The sequence below is a fragment of the Scaptodrosophila lebanonensis genome, unplaced genomic scaffold (genome assembly GCF_003285725.1).
Source record: "Scaptodrosophila lebanonensis strain 11010-0011.00,11010-0021.00 unplaced genomic scaffold, SlebRS2 tig00000080-arrow-pilon, whole genome shotgun sequence".
NCBI classification, from domain to species: domain Eukaryota; kingdom Metazoa; phylum Arthropoda; class Insecta; order Diptera; family Drosophilidae; genus Scaptodrosophila; species Scaptodrosophila lebanonensis.
Window position 1 is genome coordinate 2,073,014 of NW_022060561.1, and position 24,993 is coordinate 2,098,006.

At 40.0% G+C, this 24,993-nt stretch overlaps 1 non-coding gene and 1 pseudogene across 1 annotated transcript; one reads left to right on the plus strand and one right to left on the minus strand.

Moving 5' to 3' along the window:
• Positions 1 to 1,830: 1,830 nt before the first annotated feature.
• Positions 1,831 to 2,489, minus strand: LOC115625982 (annotated as a pseudogene).
• Positions 2,490 to 6,163: 3,674 nt separating this feature from the next.
• Positions 6,164 to 6,235, plus strand: Trnae-cuc. Its single transcript has one exon. It is a non-coding gene; the product is annotated as a tRNA-Glu (tRNA).
• Positions 6,236 to 24,993: the final 18,758 nt, after the last annotated feature.

A 24,993-nucleotide genomic window follows, 5' to 3' on the forward strand; every position in this document is an offset into this window, starting at 1 on the left:
TTACAGGGTACATCTGCTTAGGAATGTGGCCGCTTTGTGTGCTTTGCGACTGTTGAGCTTTTGTTTAATGAGGTCAAAGAGTTGGCAATTGGCTTGGATAGATAGGGGCATTATAGGGTAGATGAGCAACAAATGTAGCTTTGGCGTCGCAGTCGGCTTCCACATGCCACCCATAAAGCGAAGAGTCTTGCTTAAGCATTGCTAAGCTGAGACAGTCAGGGAGCCAGGGAGCTAGCAAGCTGGGCTGAGCTGAGCGGAGCTGTCCCGGCCAGTTGCCACAACTCTGCTCGACACGAAGTTGATTACACTGATGGCGTTGCCGTGTAGCTGTCAGCATCGCTGCTGATGATGACGATGATGAGTACGAGGACGCGAACGCGAACGGAAATTGCAATGTTGTTGCTGAAGCTGTTGTTACCGTATCTGTTTGTTGTCAAAGAGCCTGGCCAGGTTGTTTCCAGGCTGCTGCTGCTGCTGTTGGCCAGTTGAGTCCCCCGACTCGTTGTGTAATAAATCTGTCAGTAGGTGATTTTTATGGGTACGCTCGACACTCGCCGCTGCTCACTGCTGTTTATAATCAAATAATAAATGCGCCTTCTCTGCCATCGCTCAGCGCAAAGGCCAACCGACAACGCAAAAAACAACAACAACAACAAGAAACCCGGCTGGACTGCGTTGGCGTTGGATATTCCGAAGCGAGACTGGATTTATTGGCTTTATCCGAGTTGAGGCGAATTGTTTAACATAATGTAGTCTCGCACACAGGAGCACTCTTTCGAGTATTTAAGCAAACAATAATCGCTTGCAATGATATAACCAGCTGAGAGATAGAATGCCAGAATATTTTGAAAAAGTTTTGGGCTTAAAAATCTGTAATCTCAACATCTATTGTAGTTCCATTGATCCGTTCTTCGATAGTCATTGAACAATAAAACCATCAATACTTTTTCTACATTCTTCTCTTTCTACTCCTTACTTTCATCTTATTAGCTCTTAAGTGCTTAGAATTAAGATTTCTCCTCTACTTAATACTATTTTTTAGGTTGTTAGACCTATAATGTCTCTGACCACTTACTCATATGGCTGTGAATCGGGGCATAACTGGCCAAATGGCAAATAATATGCCCCCAACGTGTTGGATGCATTAAAGACATTATTGTACATTTCCTTATGAGACTTTCTTATCTTTTAAGTTAAAATTATAACCTAATCTATTATAGTTATATCTATATTGTAATATATTTTATTATTACATTATTATAAAATATCTTTACTGTAAGCTGTATTTGTTGATTGATTATAATAAAGGTATTTTATCTAGATGGTAAATGTAAAGTGTTTTCATTTACGCAGCAGGCCCTGACAAAATATTGATAATAGTATTCATTTACATTTCCACTCATTTATCATTCGGTAACAATTTCTTGGTGTCGTAGTTTTAGAAAATCCTTTATTCATTTGCATAAGCGCAGTTTGATTGAAAATTTACCAGTTTAATAAATTATAGCAGCTATGTTGACCACCAAAGTAGTTATAACACGCAGCACTGTCGCTGGCGTTCAGGGGGTCTGCATCGTGCGGTTGGTGAAGCTTACCAAGATGGTTGACAGGCCTATTAAGATCGAGTAGAGGATGAGTTTGGGCAACATCCACAAAGTACCAGCACTTAATGTAGAGAATACCAGACGCTAATGTCCCATTCCGGAGTAAAGTCGAAGGCTCAGAGTAGCTAAGAGTTACAATTAAAGAATAAAAAGTTCTTCAACGCTTTCAACCGTCGATGATATACTTGTATGTAAATATTTAGCTTTAGTGTGAGTATAAATAAAATGATTGCCAAATGATTTTTATTTACTATTGATTTTGATTGCGTAAGCTGATATAAACTTTCAGTATGCAGATGTTATTATATTGTAATCCGATCACAAGCGCAGTTGCCGTGTTTATTTATTCATGGCCTATGCCTTTTTGCCACGTCCAAAGCCGCCACAAAACTCCACGGCAGCTATTCCGGCGCCAACTTGGCCCTTCTTGTCCAACTCGTCGTCCGGTTCCACTGTGCGACGATAGGTCGAGCGCTCATCCCCGTCAGTTTTTCCTGCCCGAGCGCTGCCCATGGTGCGGGGCATGCGAACGGAGTCGGGTCGACGTTGACGCTTCAGAGTGCTGGGGACGACCTCGGCCGGTAGGTGCAGATAATCTCGCAGAAAATCGATGCCAGTGTCATTCAGGCACCAGTAGTAGTGGCGCCAGGCCAGTTGCTCGTTCACGTAGCCGCGAGACTTGAGCGACTGCATCGTCTTGATAACTTGCAAATTCTTAGAGTTTTCAGTATTGGGTGGGGCTTGGTTGAGGCCTTCTCCGCAATGATGACGCCCTCTTGGAAGAGCGTCCTGTAGATGGCATCACGATCTGATTTCGGTAAAAACATGCTGAGAGAGCTTTGTTGTTTATCAACAATTCCAAACTGCTAAATAGTTCGCCTTATTTATTTAATTTTTCCACTCACTTTAAAGGCAATGTTGCGCGTTCACTGAATAAGTTGAAAATTGAGGTCCATCGTTTCACGCCAACAGGGCTGCAAAGAAGTTAGTGTTGAAAAACGTCGAACATTTATGCATGTTCCGTTTCCCATCGTTTTTGTCACAGTTTCTGTTTCATTATCGTTGAGAGGCAACTGCTATTAAATTTGAATTTATTAGGCATGCTGTTTACTTAAAATTGTCACGTTAAATAAAATAGTTTATTTTGAATTTACACTAAAAGCGAAGGCCGCAAAGATGCGGCGTGACATCATTTTCCAATAAGAATATTAAAAAAGGACCTAAACAATGCACTTTCAATGTATTATTATTTCTTGGAAGTATAAAATCCTTCTAAGATTACTGCTCTTCAAAATTGATTTACAAATTTAGTATTTTTTGCTCTAACATGCCCTCCAAATGAATGTAAGGCACAATTTTGTTTATGTGTAATAATCTTGTGAGCTTTGTGAACAATTTGTGAGAAATTCGTCAACAAGAGATTCCTTAGAAAAGCAAAATGTGAGTAGGCACTTTTTTCGCATAAGCAGCATCGGAATTACCCAAAAATACCTGCAAATATTTATATTGTATGCTTATTGTCATATCGCCATAAAGTACAAAAGAGGAGACTCAAAGTCTTTATGGCAAATCAGCTAACTCGAAATTGGTTCAATGGGGATCGTTTGAAAGCAGACAGAAAAAAAGATCATCGACTATTACGTTTGTTTTATAGTTAGTGCTTTATATTTAGTGCCTTATAGTAGTCAAACTTTTTTGATGAGTAATCTAAAAACAATTACCAAGGAAGTACTCAAAAGGTATAATGTTACGGTTAGTTTCATTTAATCAATGGGTTCGAGTCACGCTCCATAAACAAATCATATTCTTAGCCAAAATAAATACAGACAGGCGTAATATTCAACAAACAGTGTATCGTTTGGCACAATAATGGCCTCAACATTTATGACCAGCACATAAACATAAATATCTGAATATGCGTGTATATAGAAGTGTGCATATTCAGGCGACACAGATTTCTGCCAACAAGAAGAAGAAGAAGAACAAAAACAAAACCGACAACTCGCTCGTTGAGGCGTTTCGTCTACTTCGTCATTCGGGCGCATGAATGAATGTCATATTCTTGGATGAAAATGACGAACTGCTGACAGGTGGCAACGTCTAATTGGGCTTCTTAATTTTTGACACTCTGATTGCGCTCGGATACCGGGTACAAAGTGATTTACATGTGCCGCAAATACACTTGGTTGGGGATTATGTGGAATGCTCAGAGATGAGATGCAGTCAATTGCTCGGATACATAACATTGGCTGCGAAACAAATTCCGCAGAATTGCCACATTCTCCAACGTTGTCTCGTCTCATCTTTGTCGTCAGTGTCGTCTTCGTCGTCGTCGTCGTCGTGGTTGTCGTTGTCGTCGTCATGTTGACAGGCTCCGACCGGTTATGGCAGTCGAATCGGGGGGACCAGCGATTGGCAAGAGGCGGTCGAGCAAATCGGACAACCACGCGTTCATCATAATCATCATAATTCGCTGATGCCAAAAGAAAATAGGCGACAGAGCCAACCGAAAAGATTTCATCATTCAGTCAGTTTGGCCGAGCACAGTGGGTTAAAATATAGTGCATATTTTCCAAATTATGAATTTAATAATATTATAATTATAATAATATTTTATTTTAATATTATAAAATACTATACTTTGTTGATGTCTCTATCGGAAATAGATTTTGTACTGCCGACATCGAAGAAAATTAATTGTTTTAGATTATTCTGACAATTGGAAACACTCATGTCGAACAGAAATGGCTTCAAAAAGAAGCTGGAAAGTTGTATGGCTTTTTCTTAGACCTTTTTTTTTTAATATATTGTGTTAAAGCTTTTAAATCGAACTCTAAAGCTGCTTTTACTATTGGATCGGAAAAATTTCATCATTCAGTCAGTTTGGCCGTTCACAGTGGGTTAAAATACAGTGCATATTTTGCAAAATATTAAATCAATAATATTAAAAATTATAATTATAATAATATTATATTTTAATACTATAAAATACTATGTCGATATCTCTATCGGAAAAAGATTTTCTATTGCCGACATCGACGCAAATTGATTGTTATAGAAAATTCTGACATTTGAGAACACTCATGTCGAACAGAAATGGCTTCATGAAGAAGCTGGAAAGTTGTAAGGCTTTTTCTAAGACCTTTTTTTTAATATATTGTGTTAAAGTTTTAAAATCGTACTCTAAAACTGATTTTCTAATTGGATGTTTGTGTGAAAGTCTTATAGATATGGTGAAGATACAAGCTAGAAAGCAGTAGAAATTCTGTTGCTCTAGAGCCAAAGAGTAACTTCAAATATTAGCTTCCTTAAGAATAGTAGTAAAGATGAATTTCTTCTGATTCTTCACTTACGACTTTAACTGTATTTGGGCTTAAGAAGTAATGACTTGGTTAAGATGTTGACATTATGAGAGCAAAAACAAACTAAAATAGCTTTCTCCGGAATAATCCCTAATCCTTTTTGTTCCACTGTGGCCACAGCACCGTTTTCCGCAACAAAAGCGAGCAACAGAAACACCGTCGACGTTGACGCCAAAGCTTGTCACTTGTCAGTTGTTTGTCATCTGACATACATGTGAGTGATATATAAACACACACGGCACAGCAGCAGAGAAGCACAGCATCAGCAACCATCGACTTGACTTGGCGATGTCCACATCCACATCCACGTCCACGTCCAATGCCGGTCGTGTTATCCATCCACATTCATGTTCTGTTCACATGCAGGCACTTAGTCTAAATTCCCGCGTACTTAGCGGCATGTACTTGGTTGGGGCCAACTTTCAGTTCACACACACACACACACACGCAGGCAAGTGTATGTGTGTGTGTGTCGCTTGTTTTTTGTCAGCGAAATTTATTGCTTCATTTGTTTCATCGCAGCCCCAGCGCTTCGGTCACAGCCACGGGCGACATTTCGGCAAAGGCCTCCTTCAGACGAACCAAGATGGGTTGATGGGTGGCGAGGTGACGACTGGCGAGCATTGGGTGGGGGTGTGGAGAGGGCGAGTTCTTAAACACATACTCGCACATACAAATGTACGAACATTCAACGCATTGGTTTAGTTTTTCATATTTTTCACATGTCAGTGATATATCATCGAGTAAGTGGCTAAGCACACACGGTTGAAAAGAAGAGCCTCATGAAAATAAAATGGCATTGAATATCTACAGACATCAGCATCAGCATCATCTTCGCTACACCTTCAAGCACAGATCAAGTGCCACTTCCGTTGAGAATATTTTCAAGTGAAAATCTAATTAATCAATCAGATGTGCGATGTTTGTTTTCATTTATGCCAAAAATAAAATAGTTTATTTCAGTAAAGGCTATACTATATGTAGGGCTAGTCACTGCTGATGGAATAGCGTTGAGACAAAAATAATATTATTGCCATCAATTAAAGAGTCAGCTTTTCTGGTTTCTGTTCGATGCTAAGTCTTGTGGCCAAGGCTAAGCTATTTTAAATGTTATAGAAATAAATTGTTTGTTTGCAATTAAATGGATGTGCTGCTCTTTTCCTTCATGATTTTATCTCTGTACTTTCTTTCAACCAGTCCCACATAGTCTAGTGGCTAGGATACCCGGCTCTCACCCGGGAGGCCCGGGTTCAATTCCCGGTGTGGGAAAATTTCTATTTTTGCACACAAAAATACAAACAAATGCGACCCATAATGAAATACAAATTTTATATTAAATATTAAAATTAATTAATTAATTAATATTCTAATATTTAAACAAATATGAGTTATATATTATAGCAGCTGCATACATTTATTTGTTTATATATTTTATTTAATTACACATTTGTTTAGGGTTTGTGTCCATGCTAACGAGAACCAAAGCAGCAACAACTGCTGGCCAAGATATTACATTCATGGCTATAACTTCCTTTAGTGTAGATAAATAAATCAGTAGCATAACAACATGACTGCATAAATTGGACAACAAATTTCTAGAATTCTGGCCGTTTTATATAAAAAGGTCTTGTATCGAGGGGTGCATCGAGAATATGCTTAAGCGAACCAGATGTGTAGTTTTTCTGGGGTCAGCCACAACTACATTTGGTTGTTCAAACTAATCTTATGGCTATTAGAGACAAATTGGATGCCTCTCATCGAATAAAGCATAACTTTATATAACATACTCTCTAATATATATTCTTAGACAGCAAGACGAGACAAACTGATCTGGACATGTCTGCCGGTCTGTTGGTCTGTCTGGATAATAGCTTTTATGTCGGAAACGGCTGAGTCCAGATCGATCAGTTCAGTCTGCTGGTCGTTAGAGATCATTTATTTAGTTTTAGTTCACTTCATTTTTTGTTTATTTTAATTTCAACTAGAAATTCCAGAATTTTGCTAACACTGCCCACAATTCTAAAGACGCTTTAACTAAACCTAATTATAACATACTTACAATTCTCTACCTCTATTACACATTTTATCCAATCGGCATCCATTTCCTTCGTTCAGCTTCTGCTATGCACTCGTATAACCATGCAGCCTCATTAGTTAAATATATTATAAATATATTAGATATATTAGATATTGGTGCTTCTAGCATTTTTTAAATGCTTTGCCATAATCAAATGATTGATCAAAGGCGGGTTAGGGATAGTTGTCATAGAAACAATCCGTGAAGAAATCGCAGTACCGCAGCACCGGAAACTTGTTTGTGTATTACGATTTCCCAATCAGTGTTTGTCTAGAGCTATACCTGAACTATCTCTGAACAACTTGTGTTGAAACTTCCCTAGAATTCCTCCAAACTAAATATATATGTATATCAATTGATTACTTAAAGCGAGTTAACAAAAAAATGTCCAAAAGAAAGGCGACCATCAACACGTACCTGGCCCTTCTGTTTTCTGTTTTATATGCCTGGGTAGCCAAAATATTTATGACGGGCATGGAATGACGCTGAATCGTGAATTCGAAACGTCACGTAATTTTGATTGACGAAACAAGCACACAAAGCAAAAGTCAAACTAAGTTCAGTCGCCAACTCGCTCAACTGACTGACTGACGGACTGACAGACAGAGGGACAGGCGGAGAGACAAGCGGATTGTCAGACAAATCTTTAGACATCGCACGCTGCTGACAGAGAAGAGCAAGAGAATAACTTTCGCAATGCATTTGCACCGAAACTTTTCTTGGCGCAGGATTCTTCCATCCTACGTGCGGTTGTTGTCCTGCCGGCGCTGCGCTCGCGTCTCTGTCTGGCTCTACATATATAATTTTGTACAAGTTATTTAATCTCATCTGTCCATCAATCTGTCCGTCAATTTGTCAGCCAGGCAGTCAGAGCGTGCGTCAGTCAATCAGACAAGTAGACAGTTAGCTAGTCAGCTTGGCTCTGAATGCAACTACGATTCAAGCTGTCCTTCGTGCAGCGTCACACTACTTGGAGCCCCCAACCCCCACCCACCCACAACATCTAACACTTTGTCAGACCCCCACACACATATATACATACTTGTACATACGAGTATACTAGTATACAGTAACTACGAAAGCTGTCCATCATTTTGTCTGCTCTATAAATTTTCTATTTAAAATTGACAGCGCCTCGTCCAAACGGCTTGCTGCTTGCAACTAAAACAGAAGAAGCTCTGAACTTGTTCGCCCGCTCGATATCCTCTGAGCATTATAGCCGAACTAACTGAATGGCATTGAATGGAACATGAAATCGAATGGATTGAGTGAGTGAGTGAGTGACTGACATCCTGTCTCGGCAAATGAGTGAATGAGTCGAGCCAGTTGACAGATTGACGTCCACCCACCAATCTACTTAGTGTATTGCCCTTGACTAGCGCTAACGGATTTCGAATTGCCATGTTACATTGAATTATGGCCAAGGACGAATTCAAGTTTAATAACAGCCTTTCCACATGCATTTAAAACACGCAGTTGGACTTGGCCCTCCTTGGCATTGCTCGCCTTTCACATTCATACTCAAAAACAAGTAAAAAAGCTAAAGTCGGGTGCCCCGACTTTTAAATACTCTGTACATATGTTTACAATAATTATAGAAAATAAAAAAAAATTAAGAAAATAAAAAAAAAAATTTGATCGATTTTACCTCTCTCGGTATTCGAACTCACGTAAAGGGTGTATAATTGCACATTTACATAGCAATTGCGTCTGTGTGAGTGTATGTATGCCTATGCGCATCAATTCGTGTCTGTGTAAGCATTTTCGCAGTCAACCAAACAGCAACATCAACAACAGCCGCGGGCAGCGCTTGAGCAGCGCTGCAGCAGCGCTGCATCAGCAAATATATTTATGGCTATAACTTCTTGTTAAATCGGTCTATAATAATGAAATTTGGCATACGGACACATAATAACTAACTGGGGGTATTTCCAAAATTTTAGTTCGAAATTCCAAGAATTACGGGAGTTACGATTTGCGGGGTAGAGGGGGGAGGGAGGGGAATTCCAAAATATACATTTTCTGCGTATTCACATAAGGCATCTGGGACTAAAATTTAGTGTTCCTAGGTCTTATAGTCTCCGAGATATAGGCGATTATACGAATGGAAAATCGGGAAAACCCCCATAGGGGGGAAGTGGGGGGGAAAATCAAAAAAATAAAACAAACTCGTATAGAATACACACATAACGCATCTTCGTGCAAAATTTGGTGTCTCTATCTCTTATAGTCTCTGAGATCCAGGTGTTCATACGGACGGACAGACGGACAGACGGACAGACGGACAGACGGACAGACGGACAGACGGACAGACAGACAGACAGGGCTAGATCGACTCGTCTCGTCATGCTGATCAAGAATATATATACTTTGTGGGGTCTGCCACGCCTCCTTCTGCCTGTTACATTTTTCAGCTCCCGCAAACCTAATATACTCTTGTACATTTCATGTACAGAGTATAAAAAGTGGTAGAAATCTATTGAACAAATCAAGCCTATTTAGATTTTCAATATTAAAACAAGTAATTAACTTAAAGCACTAACAAATTACAAAATATAAATATTGCAAGTTAAATTTATTGTACATTTTATTTTAATTTAAATGCAAGCAATATTTTTTGTCGTCTGTGTCAATATTATTGTTTCTATTGTTATACAAAAACTTATATAAGCAGTATATATAGTTTTTACCAAAATAGAATCGGATCACATTTAAAGACTACAGTCTCTTGTTGGGAACTTCTGTGGTCGATGTACCAGTGATTCGGTTAATGTCCTTAAAATTATTTTTAGATATATAGTACTCCCAGGAAGGGGAACAGGGATCTTCATAAGTTACAAAAGCATATTTATGCAAATTTTTAGTCAAGCCGCGTCTTAAGATATGGCTTCCAATCAGTGCTGTCATAATTTTTTGATCAAAAACAGCTAGATTGCCAAAAAAATAAAGCTAAAAAAAAAACTAAATCCAAGGCAAAATAAGCTAAAAAACAAGCCGGCTTTAAAAACACTATTTTCTTGGTTAAATTGAAGGAAATACATATCTGTTTTAATGTTTTCATATTAATTCTATATTCTTAATTCATAATTTATAATAATAATATGAGGTTCTTGTAAAAAAAAATAGTAAAAAATTCACATTAAAATCAAGCTAAAAATTCTACAGTTGCTCATCTAAACTCACTGCCTCTTCGTCAGGATAATTTTCATGTTACGATTAAGTCCGTATCTTAGATTGAAAATTAATTAATATAAATTTGAATATTGTTTTATTTTTTTGCTTACAAAAACCTAACTTAAGCTTAAAATGGAGTTAAGCGTATTTAAATTCATCCTATTTCTTAATTTAGATTTAACTAAGTTCCCCTGGCTAAAGACCCGCTCCACTTCGCGAGCACTTTGTTTATACACTTTAGACATATCTTAACGCAGCGAAGAAGAAAAAAACGTCTTATGCTAGAGCCTGGAGGTGATTTTGATAGATTTTATTATCGAAAGTCGTTTATCACTGCTTTATTCATGATTTTAAGTGTTGACAAAGATAAGGCAAAAAATAGATGGTGAAAAATAAAGTAAAGCTAGAAAAAGGCTAAATAAATTTTTCCAAGCTGAAATTTCCGCAACCCACTTTTTTCGAATATTTCCCGCACTGGCATTAAAAAAGTCAGATCTAGCGGGAAAAAAGCTAAAATGACAGCACTGACTCCAATGCAAATAGTATGGGCGTAGAAATTAATAATAATTTGTGTCGAATTATTACTTCTATTACAAGCGGTAAATCTTAATTTTGAAAAAGACGTACGCATATTTTTTGAATGTTTAAATTGAATGCCAAGTGTTATAATGTTATGGAAGCTTAGATGCAGTTTTTGACAGCTGTACCTGTACCCTGTACCCGTAGGGTAAAAAGGGTATATTAGGTTTGTGCAAAGTATGTAACATGCAGAAGGAAGCATCTCAGTTGGCATCCAGATTCTCCTAGGTCTGAGAAAGGACGAGTTTATTTTTTTTTTTAATTTTCTCCCCCTTCCCCCGCTACAGAATTTCGTCGATGGCGTCCACATTTCAAATGCTACCTAAACCAAACTTTGCACACATAATTTATATACAATTATCTACTGTTGTTTAATTTAATTTTAATTAATAATTAATTTAATTTTATTCAATTCGGTCAATTCTAAGAAAAGTTAAGTACCTGGGTACAGGGTATTACACTGTCGGGCTTGCTCGACAGTAGCGATCTGTCTTGTTTGATTGAAGATTGCTGGACGAAGATTAGGCGTTTAATATTACAAATCAAAGCAAACAGTATTATCCTAAAACGATCATTTAACCCGAAGATTTATTGAACTTCCTCGCTCCTTTAGGTTGGTGGACACAAAAGTTTCACCTCAGATGGAAAATCGTATACTCGCATCCAAAACAAAGACACAAAACAGAGCTTGTCCAATACGAGGCTTACCTCACACTTAATCGAATGACCTCTCCTGTTGGAAATTTATGCAAGTGTCGGCCGAATGTTGAGGGTTTCGTTGCTCAGCAAGGAAGAGAGACAGAGAGAGAGAGAGAGAGAGAGGGAGCAACTATAACAACAGCAGACAGAGCACATAGCAAAGGTAATAGAAGAGTTGAAAATGTGTATGTTTATTTTAAAAATTATTTTCACTTGACTGAAAAATCATTATCCCTAAGGTAACGGTGCGCGTTACAGGCCGGGCCGAGAGAGAAATTCGTGCCCATCGTTCATCAACTGTTGTGAGGTGGACAGCTGTGTGTGTGTGTGTGTGTCTGGACATTTTGTATGAGTCGCAGTCGAGCGGAGAGGGCACTCTTTATATACGTTTGTATAAGTGCGTACGTGTGTGTCTTTGTGTGTGTGTGTGTGTGTGTGTGTGAAAGGATAGAGACCTGTCTCTGACAAGTCATCGTCAGCTGTCAACTTATTCTTTTGAAGTGTATTTAGTCGAGCTGGAGTTTTTGTTGGTGGTGCGTTGTGGGGAGCAGACGGGCCGTTGGGCGGTTGGGCGCTTAGTCCGTTCGGTCATTCAGGATGGCCTGAATGACGAAATGACGGAATGAGTGAAAGAAGAATGAATGAAGCGTGCGCGCTTGTGTTTGTTGAGTTGAGTTCGTCAGTTTGTCGACTTTGCTTCATTTTCCTTTTGCTTGCCTGCTCGCCCGGCTTCTGTGATGCCTTGTCCTTGTATTGGGATGATGCTGTTGACACTGACACGTAATATAAAGTAACGGTACAGTTAATGTCCAGCACTGGACAAAATGTCAACCGTGTCCAATAAACGCAGAATCAAGCAAACATATACTTGTACACACATTCTCACATGCTATGGAGGTCTACCACAAAAATGATTCACACAGCATTCTTGAAGACTCTTCAAGCTAATCGTAAATTCTTCAATAAATCCAATTTTCACTCGAAGTGTGTTTTTATTTTAGTTTGAGGCTGTACATATTTTAAACTTGCTCTGCATACGCTCAAGAGCAGTCTACAAATCAAGATGAAGGGTTTTACAAGATCTTGTAAACGGACCTGCATGTCTTTATCAATTGGAGTCGGCAGGTTTTGATTTAACATGGTTTGAAAATTACAATTTTTATATATGGTTACATGATATTATTCCATTTAGCTAGATTTAAAACAAGATAGAACGCTACAGTCGAGCAAGCCCGACAGTAAAATAGCCTGTACTCTCCACAAAAAAGAAAAATTAAAAAAAAAAAATTAAATTATTAAAAAAAATTAATGAATTAATTAATTAAATTAAATTAGAATATATGTTTATGTTTAGTTTTAACAGCATACATTTACATCACGTACCTATGCGTGTTTATATGCGTGTATGTATGCAGCACAAAGTTGAACCAAAGCAGCAACAACAACAACAGCTGCGGGCAGCGCTGCCGACAGAGGCAGCGCATGAGCAGCGATTTTACTTATGGCTATAACTTTCTTCAGAAATGACCTATCATGATGAAATTTGTCACACGGACACATTAGTACTAACTGGATGTACCTACCAAAATTGATTTCAAAATTCCGAGAATTACGGAAGTTATAAGAAAAAACACGAATTGCGGGGGAGTGGGGGGTGCATCGAAAAAAAACTCAAACTCGTACTTTCTCGGTCTTAGGAGAATATGGAAACCAAGTTTGGTTATTCTAGCCCTTATACTTTCTGAGATCCTTGCGTTCATACGGACAGACAGACGGACAGACGGTCAGACGGACAGACGGATGGACGGACAAGGCTATATCCACTCGGCTTCTCATCCTGATCAAGAATATATATACTTTGTGGGGTCTGTGTGTTACATACATGCGCACAAAACTAGTATAGCCTTTCACCCTTTGGGTACAGGCTATAACAAATGCTAGCGTTCGATTATTGTTCAATTTAAAAAGTTGTTCAGACCCAGGCCAGTGCCCTCAAATATTTTATTCCTTTAATTTTCAATGCAAACGCATCGTCTGCTTTAAAATTGACATAATGGTAAACGTTGTCCTTTGTCTCCACACAATTTGTTAACCCCGCAACTAAAATCAACATTTCAATTAAGAGGAATTTCATAAACTTTTTTCGAGAACGTGCAGTGCCAGTGAAAATTTCTATACAATTTTCACAGCGAACGGACGAAGTTCGTCAAACCAAAAACTTAAAAGTGACGAACTCTGGCCGACAACTGCGACGACCCTTCATCAAGCGACAGCGTGGATATAAAAAAACAACAGAAAATATTTGAGAACGAAGGAAAAGGGAAAAGCGGGCACAAACAGAAGATGAACAAATGAAAAGCATAAGGAAAAGGGACAATATTGGACAAGTCGACACACATGCAGCCCAATGGGCTGAGCGACGGCTGATGTGCAGGGGGGTGGGAGGAGAGAGAGGGAGAGAGAGGGAGAGAGAGGGAGAGAGAGGGAGAGAGAGAGAGAGGAGAACACGATAGACGTCCTGTTGAGATGTGAAGCGACAGGCTGAGCAGCGAAGGCAGCAGACGTTGGTTTGACTTGAGATTGAGTTGATGACGAAAAAGATGACAAGTTGAAAATTTTTCTAATGAAGGACCTTTTGTCGCACAAAGGACATCAGCATGCTGGCAAACATACACTCGCACACACACACACACACACAGACACACCGACAGACGTTTGTAGATGTGCTAGTGTGTACGTAATGTAGGCGCTGATGAGTGTGGAGTGCGCTCCGATGCCTTGAGTTTGTTTGCATTCCAACTATGTACAACAACAAACGAATAGAACCCAAGCTAACTGAGACTATGAAGAAGAAATCCTAATACCCTGATGTGGTCTGGAGAATGTGCCAACTAATACAGTGTGTGTGTGTGCTGGGTCTTATTTTTTGATGCAATTTAATTTTCGACGAGGGTTTGAATATGATTTTTAGATTCGATTCTGTTTCTGGTTTCTGGTTTAGCAATAGACGGCGTTGAAATGTTGCTTCAAAATATCAATAAAACAATTAGTCATTCAATCAGCTTGAAGTCTGTAGTTGTTCAGTAGAACAGGTATTTGCGAAGCCTTTACAACATATTTGTTTGGTAGAGTAGAGTAGTACGAGCACTCCGTTTACGATAGTGTATTAAAAAGGAGCTCCGTCAAGTAAAGGCTGAAGTGTTCTCGTTGTCGTCACCGTCTCTTCGAGGACTCTGAAACATGAGAAATTACAAAGTTACTCGCTCACTCGCCTCCAGTTGTCAATCCGTTGAAGGATCTTTGTTATCTGCTCCAATGCACATGCGGGTGTGAGTGGTCGGTCGGTCGGTTAGTCGGTTGGTCTGTTGGTCGTCCTTTCGGTCGGTTGGACCGGTGCACGGGTGTTTTCTCGGTTTATGGCGAAGACGTTTGGCTTGAGTTTGACGAAGTCGCAGCAGACTGTGCAGCACCCGAAGATGTGTAGTGGAAGATGATGTCGCTGAGTAGATAGATAAAGGATTTGTGATAAATGAAAAGCAAGTGGCGTTTGAAAGCAAAACGTAAAGAAAAGAAAGGAAAAATATGTGTGCCGGTCGCTGCCTTCCTTGCATCTACGAGTATCTACTCGTATACAAGTAAATGCCCGCCCGACAAACCAGCCGACCAGCCGACAGACTAACAGATTGTCTGACCGACGATGCCGGGCGGTGGTCGGGCGTTGTCCTTCTGTCGACAATGTGCTGACATCTTCGTCAACGACAGCGCTTTTAACTTTGATGTAGTTGTGCTCTGGTTTTCACTGATGTTGCGATGCTGTTGTTGTTGTTGGTTCTTTGTCCAGCTTGCTCCAGTTCTTCCAGCTTTCCAAGGGGAATGGGGGAAGTGGGCGTCGATTGTGTGCATTTAATTACAGAGGTATCAGTGCCTACCTGCCTGCCTGCCTGCACTGCAGTATTAAGTCACTCTAATGTCCTGCAAATCATATGAGTTTTCAGCCACAGAGCTCAGTAAGATTACTTCAACTCCAACTTCGATATTTAATTTAGTCCAGTGATAGGTTTTTTAAATAAACCACCTTTAGCCCATTTAAATAAGTATTCCTCTCTTCTTCCTCGAGTACTTCGAAGTATAAGTTGGGAGATATCTATTCAAAATTTCGTTAACGTGTTTAGCGATAAATTGGTTTTGTTCCTTCCATAGATGGGTTAGAATAAATTGCAAAAATAAATTGAAAATATGAAATATCGAAGGTTGACATGGCTGCTGGATATGATGTTGCACCCACGCCTCAATTCTGAGATCTGAAGCCAATGATTTATACCCTTGGCTGTGGGTGTGGAGGTGTGTGTGTGTGCACAAAGCTATTTGTAAGCCGCTGGTCATCATCTTCAACGCCAATGCCAATGCCAATACCAACGCCAACTCCGTTGTCCGTTGTTCGTTACGCGCTGTGGTCCATTGTCATTTCATTTGTTGTCACATGCGAGTCCTGCGGGGTTGTTTCGTCATCATCATCATCATCGTCATGCTCATCGTCCTCATCTTCAGCTTCAGCTTCTGCCTGTGCTTCAGCTTCATCGTCAGTGGACTGCGCTGCAAGAAAAATGAGCCGCACAGCTTTCATTTTGATTGAAGGTTGTGATATTTGACAGATTCGATTGAAAATCCTTCGGGCAGGCGAGCCAAACCAACAGCACAAGACACAGACGATGGACAAACTCAACCGTTACTCGTTCCGATTGAGTGACAGACTGACCGCCCAACTGACAGCCACCGGACCGGACCCATCATTCCAGATGGGTGTTGCAGATTGTGACAGCGACAAAAGGGTAAATAATACGAGTGACAGGGCGGGCGGACGAGTGGAAAATAAATTGAAAGTGCTGCGTAGGAAAATTGACGAGGTGCTGCCAATGGAGCCATGTTCCTTTTCGTTTGCTTCCGCTACACTTTGTCTGATTGAGTGAAAGGTGATTGAACTTATTTGCATAAAATGGCCAAAATGTACTCACAATTTCGACTGTCCCCCACTCCCCACCCCCACCTGCCTAGTTGCCTGGCCTTTAATTTTTGGCAAAGAGCGTCAGAATAGGATGAGCGGCCAAGTGCCAGACAATTGCGTTTTGTGGTTTGACTGAAGCAGCAGCAACAGCAACAGGAAAAAAACAACAAACGTACGGAAAAAAGGCAGTGCCAGAAGACAATTGGAACGGAGGGGTCTGAGACAACTAACACATCTGTTTTGTACAAATTCATTCAGTCGATTGTTTCCAGACAGACAGCTAGGCAGGCCAGACAGGCCAGACAAGCCAGGCAGGCAGGCAGACATGAAAGCAGGCAGGAAGGTGAGGCGACACTCAATTCCGTCAACAGAAAAGTTCAATCAGAAATTAAGAAAACAGCCGCCACGACGCGAAAAATGTCGCAACGAAGGCGCGAAAACTTTGGCTCTTTTGGTTATGCACCCCCGCTTAGTGTACTCGTAGAAATGGCAAAGAAATAAAAGAAAATGTCATTAGACATTGTGCCAGAGAGACTAAATGTGAGGGTAGAGTATATTTGCGGGTCTTGGCATTGTGAGAGCCCGGAACACTCATCGCGTGTTGAAGTTGCATTTGAAGGCTCGACGACACTTCAAACTTCCGCAGCTGGCGTTGATGACTTCGATAACGGGCGTTCCTTTGTGGGGCTTCGAAACAAGGCTCATTGTGTATTATGCTTAGTTCTTTAAAAGGGTGCAACTTCAGTGTGTTGCTAAGCTTATACAAATAGTTCTTCTTTGATTGGCCGTTATTTAAAATTTCTAATTATACCCTGTACCCAAAGGGTAAAAGGGTATATTAGTTTTGTGCTAGTGTACATGGAACACACAGAAGGAGGCGTGGCACACCCCACAAAATATATCTATTCTTGATCAGGATGATGAGCCGAGTCGACAAAGCCATGTCTGTCTGTCCGTCTGACTGTCTGTCTGTCTGTATGAACGCAAGGATCTCAGAAAGTATAAGAGCTAGAATAACCAAACTTGATATCCAGATTCTGTCTATCTATTCTTGATCAGGATGATGAGCCGAGTCGATATAGCCATGTCTGTCTGTCCGTCTGTCTGTCTGTATGAACGCAAGGATCTCAGAAAGTATAAGAGCTAGAATAACCAAACTTGATATCCAGATTCTGTCTATCTATTCTTGATCAGGATGATGAGCCGAGTCGGTAAAGCCATGTGTGTCTGTCCGTCTGACTGTCTGTCTGTCTGTATGAACGCAAGGATCTCAGAAAGTATAAGAGCTAGAATAACCAAAGTTGATATCCAGATTCTCCTGAGCCCGAGAAAGGACGAGTTTGTTTCATTTTTTCTGATGCACCCTCCCACTCCCCCCTTATTCACGATTTTCTATAACTCCCTTAATTCTTGGAATTTTGAACTAAAATTCGGTAGTTACACCCAGTTAGTGATTATATGTCCGTATACCAAGTTTCAATATATTTTATATTTAATTTAATTAATTAATTAAATTTTTTTAATAATTTTTTTTAATTTCCCTATTTTTTTTGGAGAGTACAGGGTGTTTTACTGTCGGGCTTGGTCGTCTGTAGCGTTCCATCTTGTTTTATAACCAACTTGTTTAGGTCGTACTTGCTTTTCAGAACCAATGTCTATATGTCGTAGTGTAAGGTGGCTTTCTAAATGAACATACATACTTGTATGCATCTATGAGAATTGGAATTAGAAAGGCAGCTTCCTTGGCTTGTTTTGCTGTTAGTTTGTCTTTTTTTTTGGAATGCTTCTAGATTGTCTTAATGGCAGACAAGTGCATGTCCTTGGCATTGTTTGGCATTTGTTGTTGAGAATTTCCAGATAGCTGGACCTGTTATTAGTTAGTCATCGAATGTACAGCCTCTCAGTGTGACTTTTCTCTGATAGTGGCTGCTTTTGAGGACCAGCTTGACAATCAACATGGGATTCTGAATTGACGCTTAAGCACATGTTTCCTCACATCAGCTATCAATTGCATGCATTACCTGCATCTGCTCACTAGTTTCCGTTAAGTCCAATTAAAAGTTGTGCTATCTGCGATCTGCAAATTGTGAACACGAGCAGTGGCCGACCACACGACCACAGCTGCAAGCTACAGCACAAGTTGTAGCGGACAACAACAAATTAAGTGGCAAAATGTCAATACGAACAAGCAAAGTAGGCAACACACCTGAGTACAATTTATGGCGCTGCTAAGAAGTGCTAGAAAGAGGGTGATAGGGAGGGGGGGAGATGGGGAAATGAAGTGAGTTACATCAGTGTGCAGAGTGCAAGCTATTACGCGAAAGTGATCCACGCAGCTTGTTGAAAATGTATTAATGCAAGCCACTTGACACATTTGGCAGCACTGGCAGCGCTGATGTTGCCTGTCAGGCGACTGTTGCCTGTCATGAGCGCACAAAATTTGCAAGCCGCTACGGAAACTACATACGAGTACTGCAACCGAGGCAACACCAGCGATGCAACACACACGGGCAATCATTCAGATCAAACGACGATCGAGAGAGCCAACGTAAGACAACAACTACGACGACGACGACGAGGCAGGCGACATGAAAAATCAATTAGTGAGCGACATGTGACGATAATAATGCCAACAATAAAAATTGCGCCAAGAGCCACGATCTCGGACCGCTCAGAGGCCCAATTCCAAGCCCAATGACGATGGCCAACATATCGGGCGGCGGCAGCAGCAACAACAACCACAGCTGAGCTGTCAAGCAGTCAGCAAAGCAAAGTCGAGCGTAGATAGCCAAGTGACTTCGGTTTGGCTTTGGCTTTCGGTATGGACTTGGGCTTGGTATTGGTATTGGTATTGGGCTTGGGTTGACTTTGATCGTTGCCTGCAATCGATCCGCCTTCACTTTGTAAGCAAATTTCAATTTCCGCAAATGCTGACGCTGAAGCTAAGCGTGTTTCGATCTTGGCCTTACGCTGCGGTGGGAAACAAAGTCAACTGACCGGAGCGAAATCAAACTTTGTGGCACGTCAACAAGTTGAAGTTGAAGCCCACGGCCCAAGGCGTTGCGAAGCGGCGGAATGCAAATAAACAAAATGAAATATGTAAGTGAATGTGTGTGTGTGTGTGTGAATGTGGGATCCCATGGGATGGCTATGCAACGAAAGTCTAACGAATGGGGGCCAAGAGTTAACCTGCGATCGTTCGATACAAAATTGATTGTTAATCGTAAATTGAATTTGTGGCATTTGCAAATCGTGTAATTTATGTGCGACTGCCTATTGGTTGCCTGATGCCTGATATTCGACTGTTTAGTGGGATAAAAGCAAAAGTGTGGAAGCTATTCGAAGCTTGTGGATCTAATAGGCAGATAATATGTGCAGGCACATTAGCAAAGGAGCCCATAGAGGCTATACATATAGTATTTGAATATAGATAATGCTAGTTTTAGGTTAGCATGGACGGGCATTTTAATATTTCAAGTTGACCTTCGCACGACTACGGTTTGTAAAGAAGAAGAGCGAATCTTGAAAAGTTTTCTCTTAGAAAACAAACTCTTTGCTGGCTCAGGCTCTAAGCTCCAGTTGCCAATGTCCTTCTTCCTTCATCAAAGCAATGGACCCCTCATGATTGATTTTGCTGAGCAGCGTAATCTAAACTCTCTCGTCATCATAGCCTTCGTCGTCGTCGTCTTCCGAAACACCTGCGCCATTATTTTATGTTATTGTCGCATATAGCCGCGCTATACATCATTGATAGCCAATGCTTCCACTGACTACAACGACATCTACATCTACAGCCACGCCAACTCATGTGCCCCAATCATGTGCCTGCGATACACCCAAGAAAATTGCTATTTATTTATTGATTTAATCAAATCGTTTCCAACTTTCTTCAATAAAGTCTATTTGAGGTAAAGTTGCTTACTGCATTTAGTAAATGTTTTCAACGCTTATGTTTAATTTTTTGGAAAATTAATTTTTCTATTTTCTATTTTATATTCTACATTGTATAAATAACCCGCTAAATATTAAAATGCAATATTTGTCTAATAGAATCTGAAATTATTGCGAGTATAGTCGACGGACTAGCCGTGGGAATTCAACTGATAAGAGTTGCAAATTGTTTTTTTTTTTTTTAGAAGACAATGAACTTCAGCGCTGGTATCTACAATTTTCTCTAACTGTAGAAGCTCAAGTATTCTACGTTGCTTGGTGTCGTCAATGTTGCACATTTCTCAGATGTCACGAAGACTCCTTGCCCGACCAAACGGCGAACCAACCAAGCAACCAACCATCCGACCGGGCGAGCGACCACTTGGTTGCCTGGCTGGCTGTCGTTGCAGAGAATGTGTGTGATGCATGTGTGTGTGTGTGAGTGTTTGTGTGTGTGTGTGTGTGTTAGTGACTTATGTTGGCTGCCGCTGCAGCCGGCACATCCATCATCTATCAAAGACGAATTCATCTCCGTCAAAGCGCAGGGCATGTGCTTTGAATGTGGGCTACAACATTTATGAATAAATTGCACGTACGCTGGCGACACCTCTTGGGGCGCAACTCGCGAGCACTGCCAGCCAGCCAGCCAGCTTCAGTAGCGAGTGCAGCAGCAGCAGCAGCAACAACACTGGGAAAACAACAAAAACATCGACATGGTCGTGTCAACCCACTTTGCCAGCCTCGTCGCGTACTTTGAGTTGCCGTTGCCTAATGCCTGGCATCGCTTGGAGCAGTGCCATCGGACGCAAGGGGCATGGGTGCGGGCTGGTGGATTCATTCGAAGACAGAGAGGTAGACGATCATTTGCTGGTGCCAGGAAATTTCAAATTTATTATCGGATTTGCCATTATTTATGATTTGTGCAAAATCTCGTCGTATATCAAAGTCAATGGTGTGACATAAACTATCGATGGCTATCGATAATTTACGTCAACTCTTTCATACTACTACACTACATGCTATTACTAATAACAACAACAACAGCAACAAGCATAATGATGGTGATAATGATGGCGATGCTGACAATGTGTTGCTGTGATATATGCATCTAAAAAATGCATTAATATAGTACTTAGTATATATGTAGGTCCGATGTGAAATGAAATATAGCGTTATTGTATCAAATGTGAACTAAAGTCTTTCATTAAAATGTTAAGTAAGCTTCAGATCATAAGGAAACGTAATGAGGTATGACAACAACCATCTAAATACTCTTAGGTGCCAACAATAACAAGTATTCGAGAGAAAAACTCTTTTTGAATCATACTGCTGTGCCATTTTTCAGAGCTGTAAATGGAAAATACATTTTAAAAACTATACCTCACAAATGGAATTTTCCGCTTGAAAAAAATAAAATAAAAATACATTTATCGTTGTTTTTAAAATAAAGTGTTTAATTTGTTGGGAACACTTGATCCATTTTAAGAAAACACATAAATCGCATATCAAAACTTTTTCAGTTAACTTAGAAAAGAAAGAAGTTATAAGCAAATTTATTGCCCGTTTTTTTTTTCATGAATTGAATTCAATTATTTATTTATGACAACCTAGCGGTTTCATGGAAGCTATGGGATATAGTATTACAGCTTAAAGAGATGGTATATGGAAAATATTCTTTAAATAAATTTTCAAATAAAGCTTACAAATCATGTATGGAATCAGATTAAAATGAAGGTTTTTAAACTACTGCCTCCAATTCAGAAACTAATGTTATGGTTTTCAGTGGATCATATATACATGTACGATTATACGAATACGTAAGTATAAATAGATAAAATGTATAATTGGCCTATATAAGCACAAAAAAAAGAGTGCCCGTATAATAAAATTCCTTCTAAAACTTTTAAATGCATTGGCATGGTTGCCATCAAGGCACAAACTTTGGCAAATAATTTTCATTCAAATCGCCAGTTATTGGTACATTGAAGTCAGAACAAACATCAAAGCGCTTTCAATAGCATTTCGTAAACGACTTGAGCGCTAAAATTTAGTAGTGTATTATGCCGACACACACACCAACAAACCCAAAGTCAGTGTGTGTGTGTGTGTCGTTGCATAGATGCAAGTTGTGCCGGAAAAATCTCTCACATAATCATAAAATGACTCGGAAAGGAAATTCCAGAGACAGATTTATGCACTCGAGAAAGCTTTTGCGCCGTTGCAATTGCCTCAGCCGTACTACAGAGACCCCGTATCCTCGCATCCTTGCCCAGCCTGGCCCAGCGCAGCCCAGGCAGCCTTTCAAGCAGCCATTTGGAGCAGTGAAGCCATTTCGTCGCTAAAATGTGACGGCGCAATCGCTTGGATTTAGTTGCAATTATTTTTAATGTTGTTTGCTTACACTTCAATTGATGATGCCAATAACTGTTTCAAAGTTTTTGCCCAACATCGAAAAATATATTTGCACACTAACACACATATGTACATACGCATACATATTCGCATTTATTTTCAAAGCATTGGTAATGTAAAAGATAGTTTTTAAAGGGAACACAAAACTATTTGTAGACTTTTTACCTCAATGAGAAATTCATAATTAAATGAAGGCGTTTATTTACATTTCTGATAAAAAGAACCAGTCGTAATTACATAAATTAGCAATTGTTGTTATTTTATAAAAAGTAATTAATTAAAGAACAGAAACTAGACTCATCAAACTAAATAGACAGTCACTTCTTAGAGCGATGATTGTGGTTTATAATTTATATTTAAGCTATTGGTTATACACTCACTTACACTTTATTTACATTTCTGATAAAAGAACCAACTCGTAATTACATAAATTAGCAATTGTTGTTATTTTATAAAACGTAATTAATTAAAGAACAGAAACTAGATTCATCAAACTTAATAGACAGTCACTTCTTAGATCGATGATTGTTCTTTATAATTTATATTTCAGCTATTGGTTATACACTCACTTACACTTTTAGCCAATTAATTGATTTTTAAAAGCAAAAAACAATACGAGAGTAGGATCTTACAAATTAAATAGTTTCTTTATCTATTCTATTAGTTAGTTTTCACACTACAAATTGAAATTAATTTATATTTATTTTAGTTTTTAATAAATGCAGCTTTTCAATGCATGATAAATATTGAATACAAACATCAAGTATACGCCCCGTTGAATCATTTGTGCTTTGTGCTGTAAGTCTTAAATGCTTGCAAACGGCTCATAGCATTATCAGAAATGTGAAAATAAAATAGTAAGCACATTCAACAAGCCGCTGGACTGTGCTTGGAGTGCATTGGAGTGGGTAATGCGAGCATAAAAAGTATTCATAAATAATCCCATGAAATTGCCACACGCACCAAACATTTTGCACTGCTGTGGCTGTCCACCTCCCCCCCCCCTCCCCCCCCCCACCCCCGCCATCGAACACAACTTGGCATTGTCAATTACCATTTTGGACGACGAGCAGATAGACAGAAGTCGATCTCGAAAAACTAATCAAATGTCGCAACCGAAACCAGATGAGTCCCCGAGTGCTGCTGCTCCTGCTCTCGACGGAGCGAAGTCAAGTGCACGTTGTTTTTCGGTACGCGAGTATGAAACATTCATTTGACGCCTGCGACATGACACGTCAGCCAGGACAGATGCTGGAGCTTCAGCTGGTGGAAGCGCGCGCGCGTAGGATATTATTGTATATTGGTGTGCGTGACGTTGCATCACGAATGGAATTTGTGATGGAAGCGCGTCGAGCATAACAAGACGCGCGAAAAGTAGCACCAACTGACGGCCGAGATGTTGCATCCGAATCACAATGCCACATCACCGCATCACCACATCACATCAATGAAAGCGGCACCCCCAGGAGCTGGCTCGATAAACAGGAGTAGCAGTTGTACGCGAGCCATTCACACGTACCACTCATATATAGCAGCACAAAAATGCTGCCCCACCCCCAAATGTGGAGTGGCAGGATTGGCATTTCACTTGCCGCATTGGTCCTCCAAAGCCACCCGTCCCATACATATTCACATTAGACGCATCCATTTCGCTTTCTGGCAGAGAACGAAGAACCAATTGATCCCAGCAATGTTAATGCTTGATGCGCTCTTGGAGATCAGAAGATAGCAAGCCAAATAATAATTCAAGATCAACTAATGAGTCATAAAAATATATGTGCACTGTAAAGACTGGAGTTGCCAAATGGCACTGAAGGAAAATAAATTATTATAATATATATAAATTATTCCTAGGGCGCCAGACACATTTCTGATGTCAAGAACTTAACACAGAAGTGTTCGAAATTCATTTAAAGCTTTTATTTTCCTCCCAGAAATTAGTTCGCTCCGTTTTGTTGATCATGTTTGGCAATTTTTCGCTCATGTTTTCTGTAACCCCCATGGTTGTAGGAGAGTTCCATGGCACTCATAAATGCAAATTATGTTTATACGGCACTCGAACATACAACATTGCCAGGTCTTGAGGATTCGGTCGAACTGGGAAGCGTGGCGCCGCATCACATCCCATAAGCATAAACAAGGAAAAGTTATGAG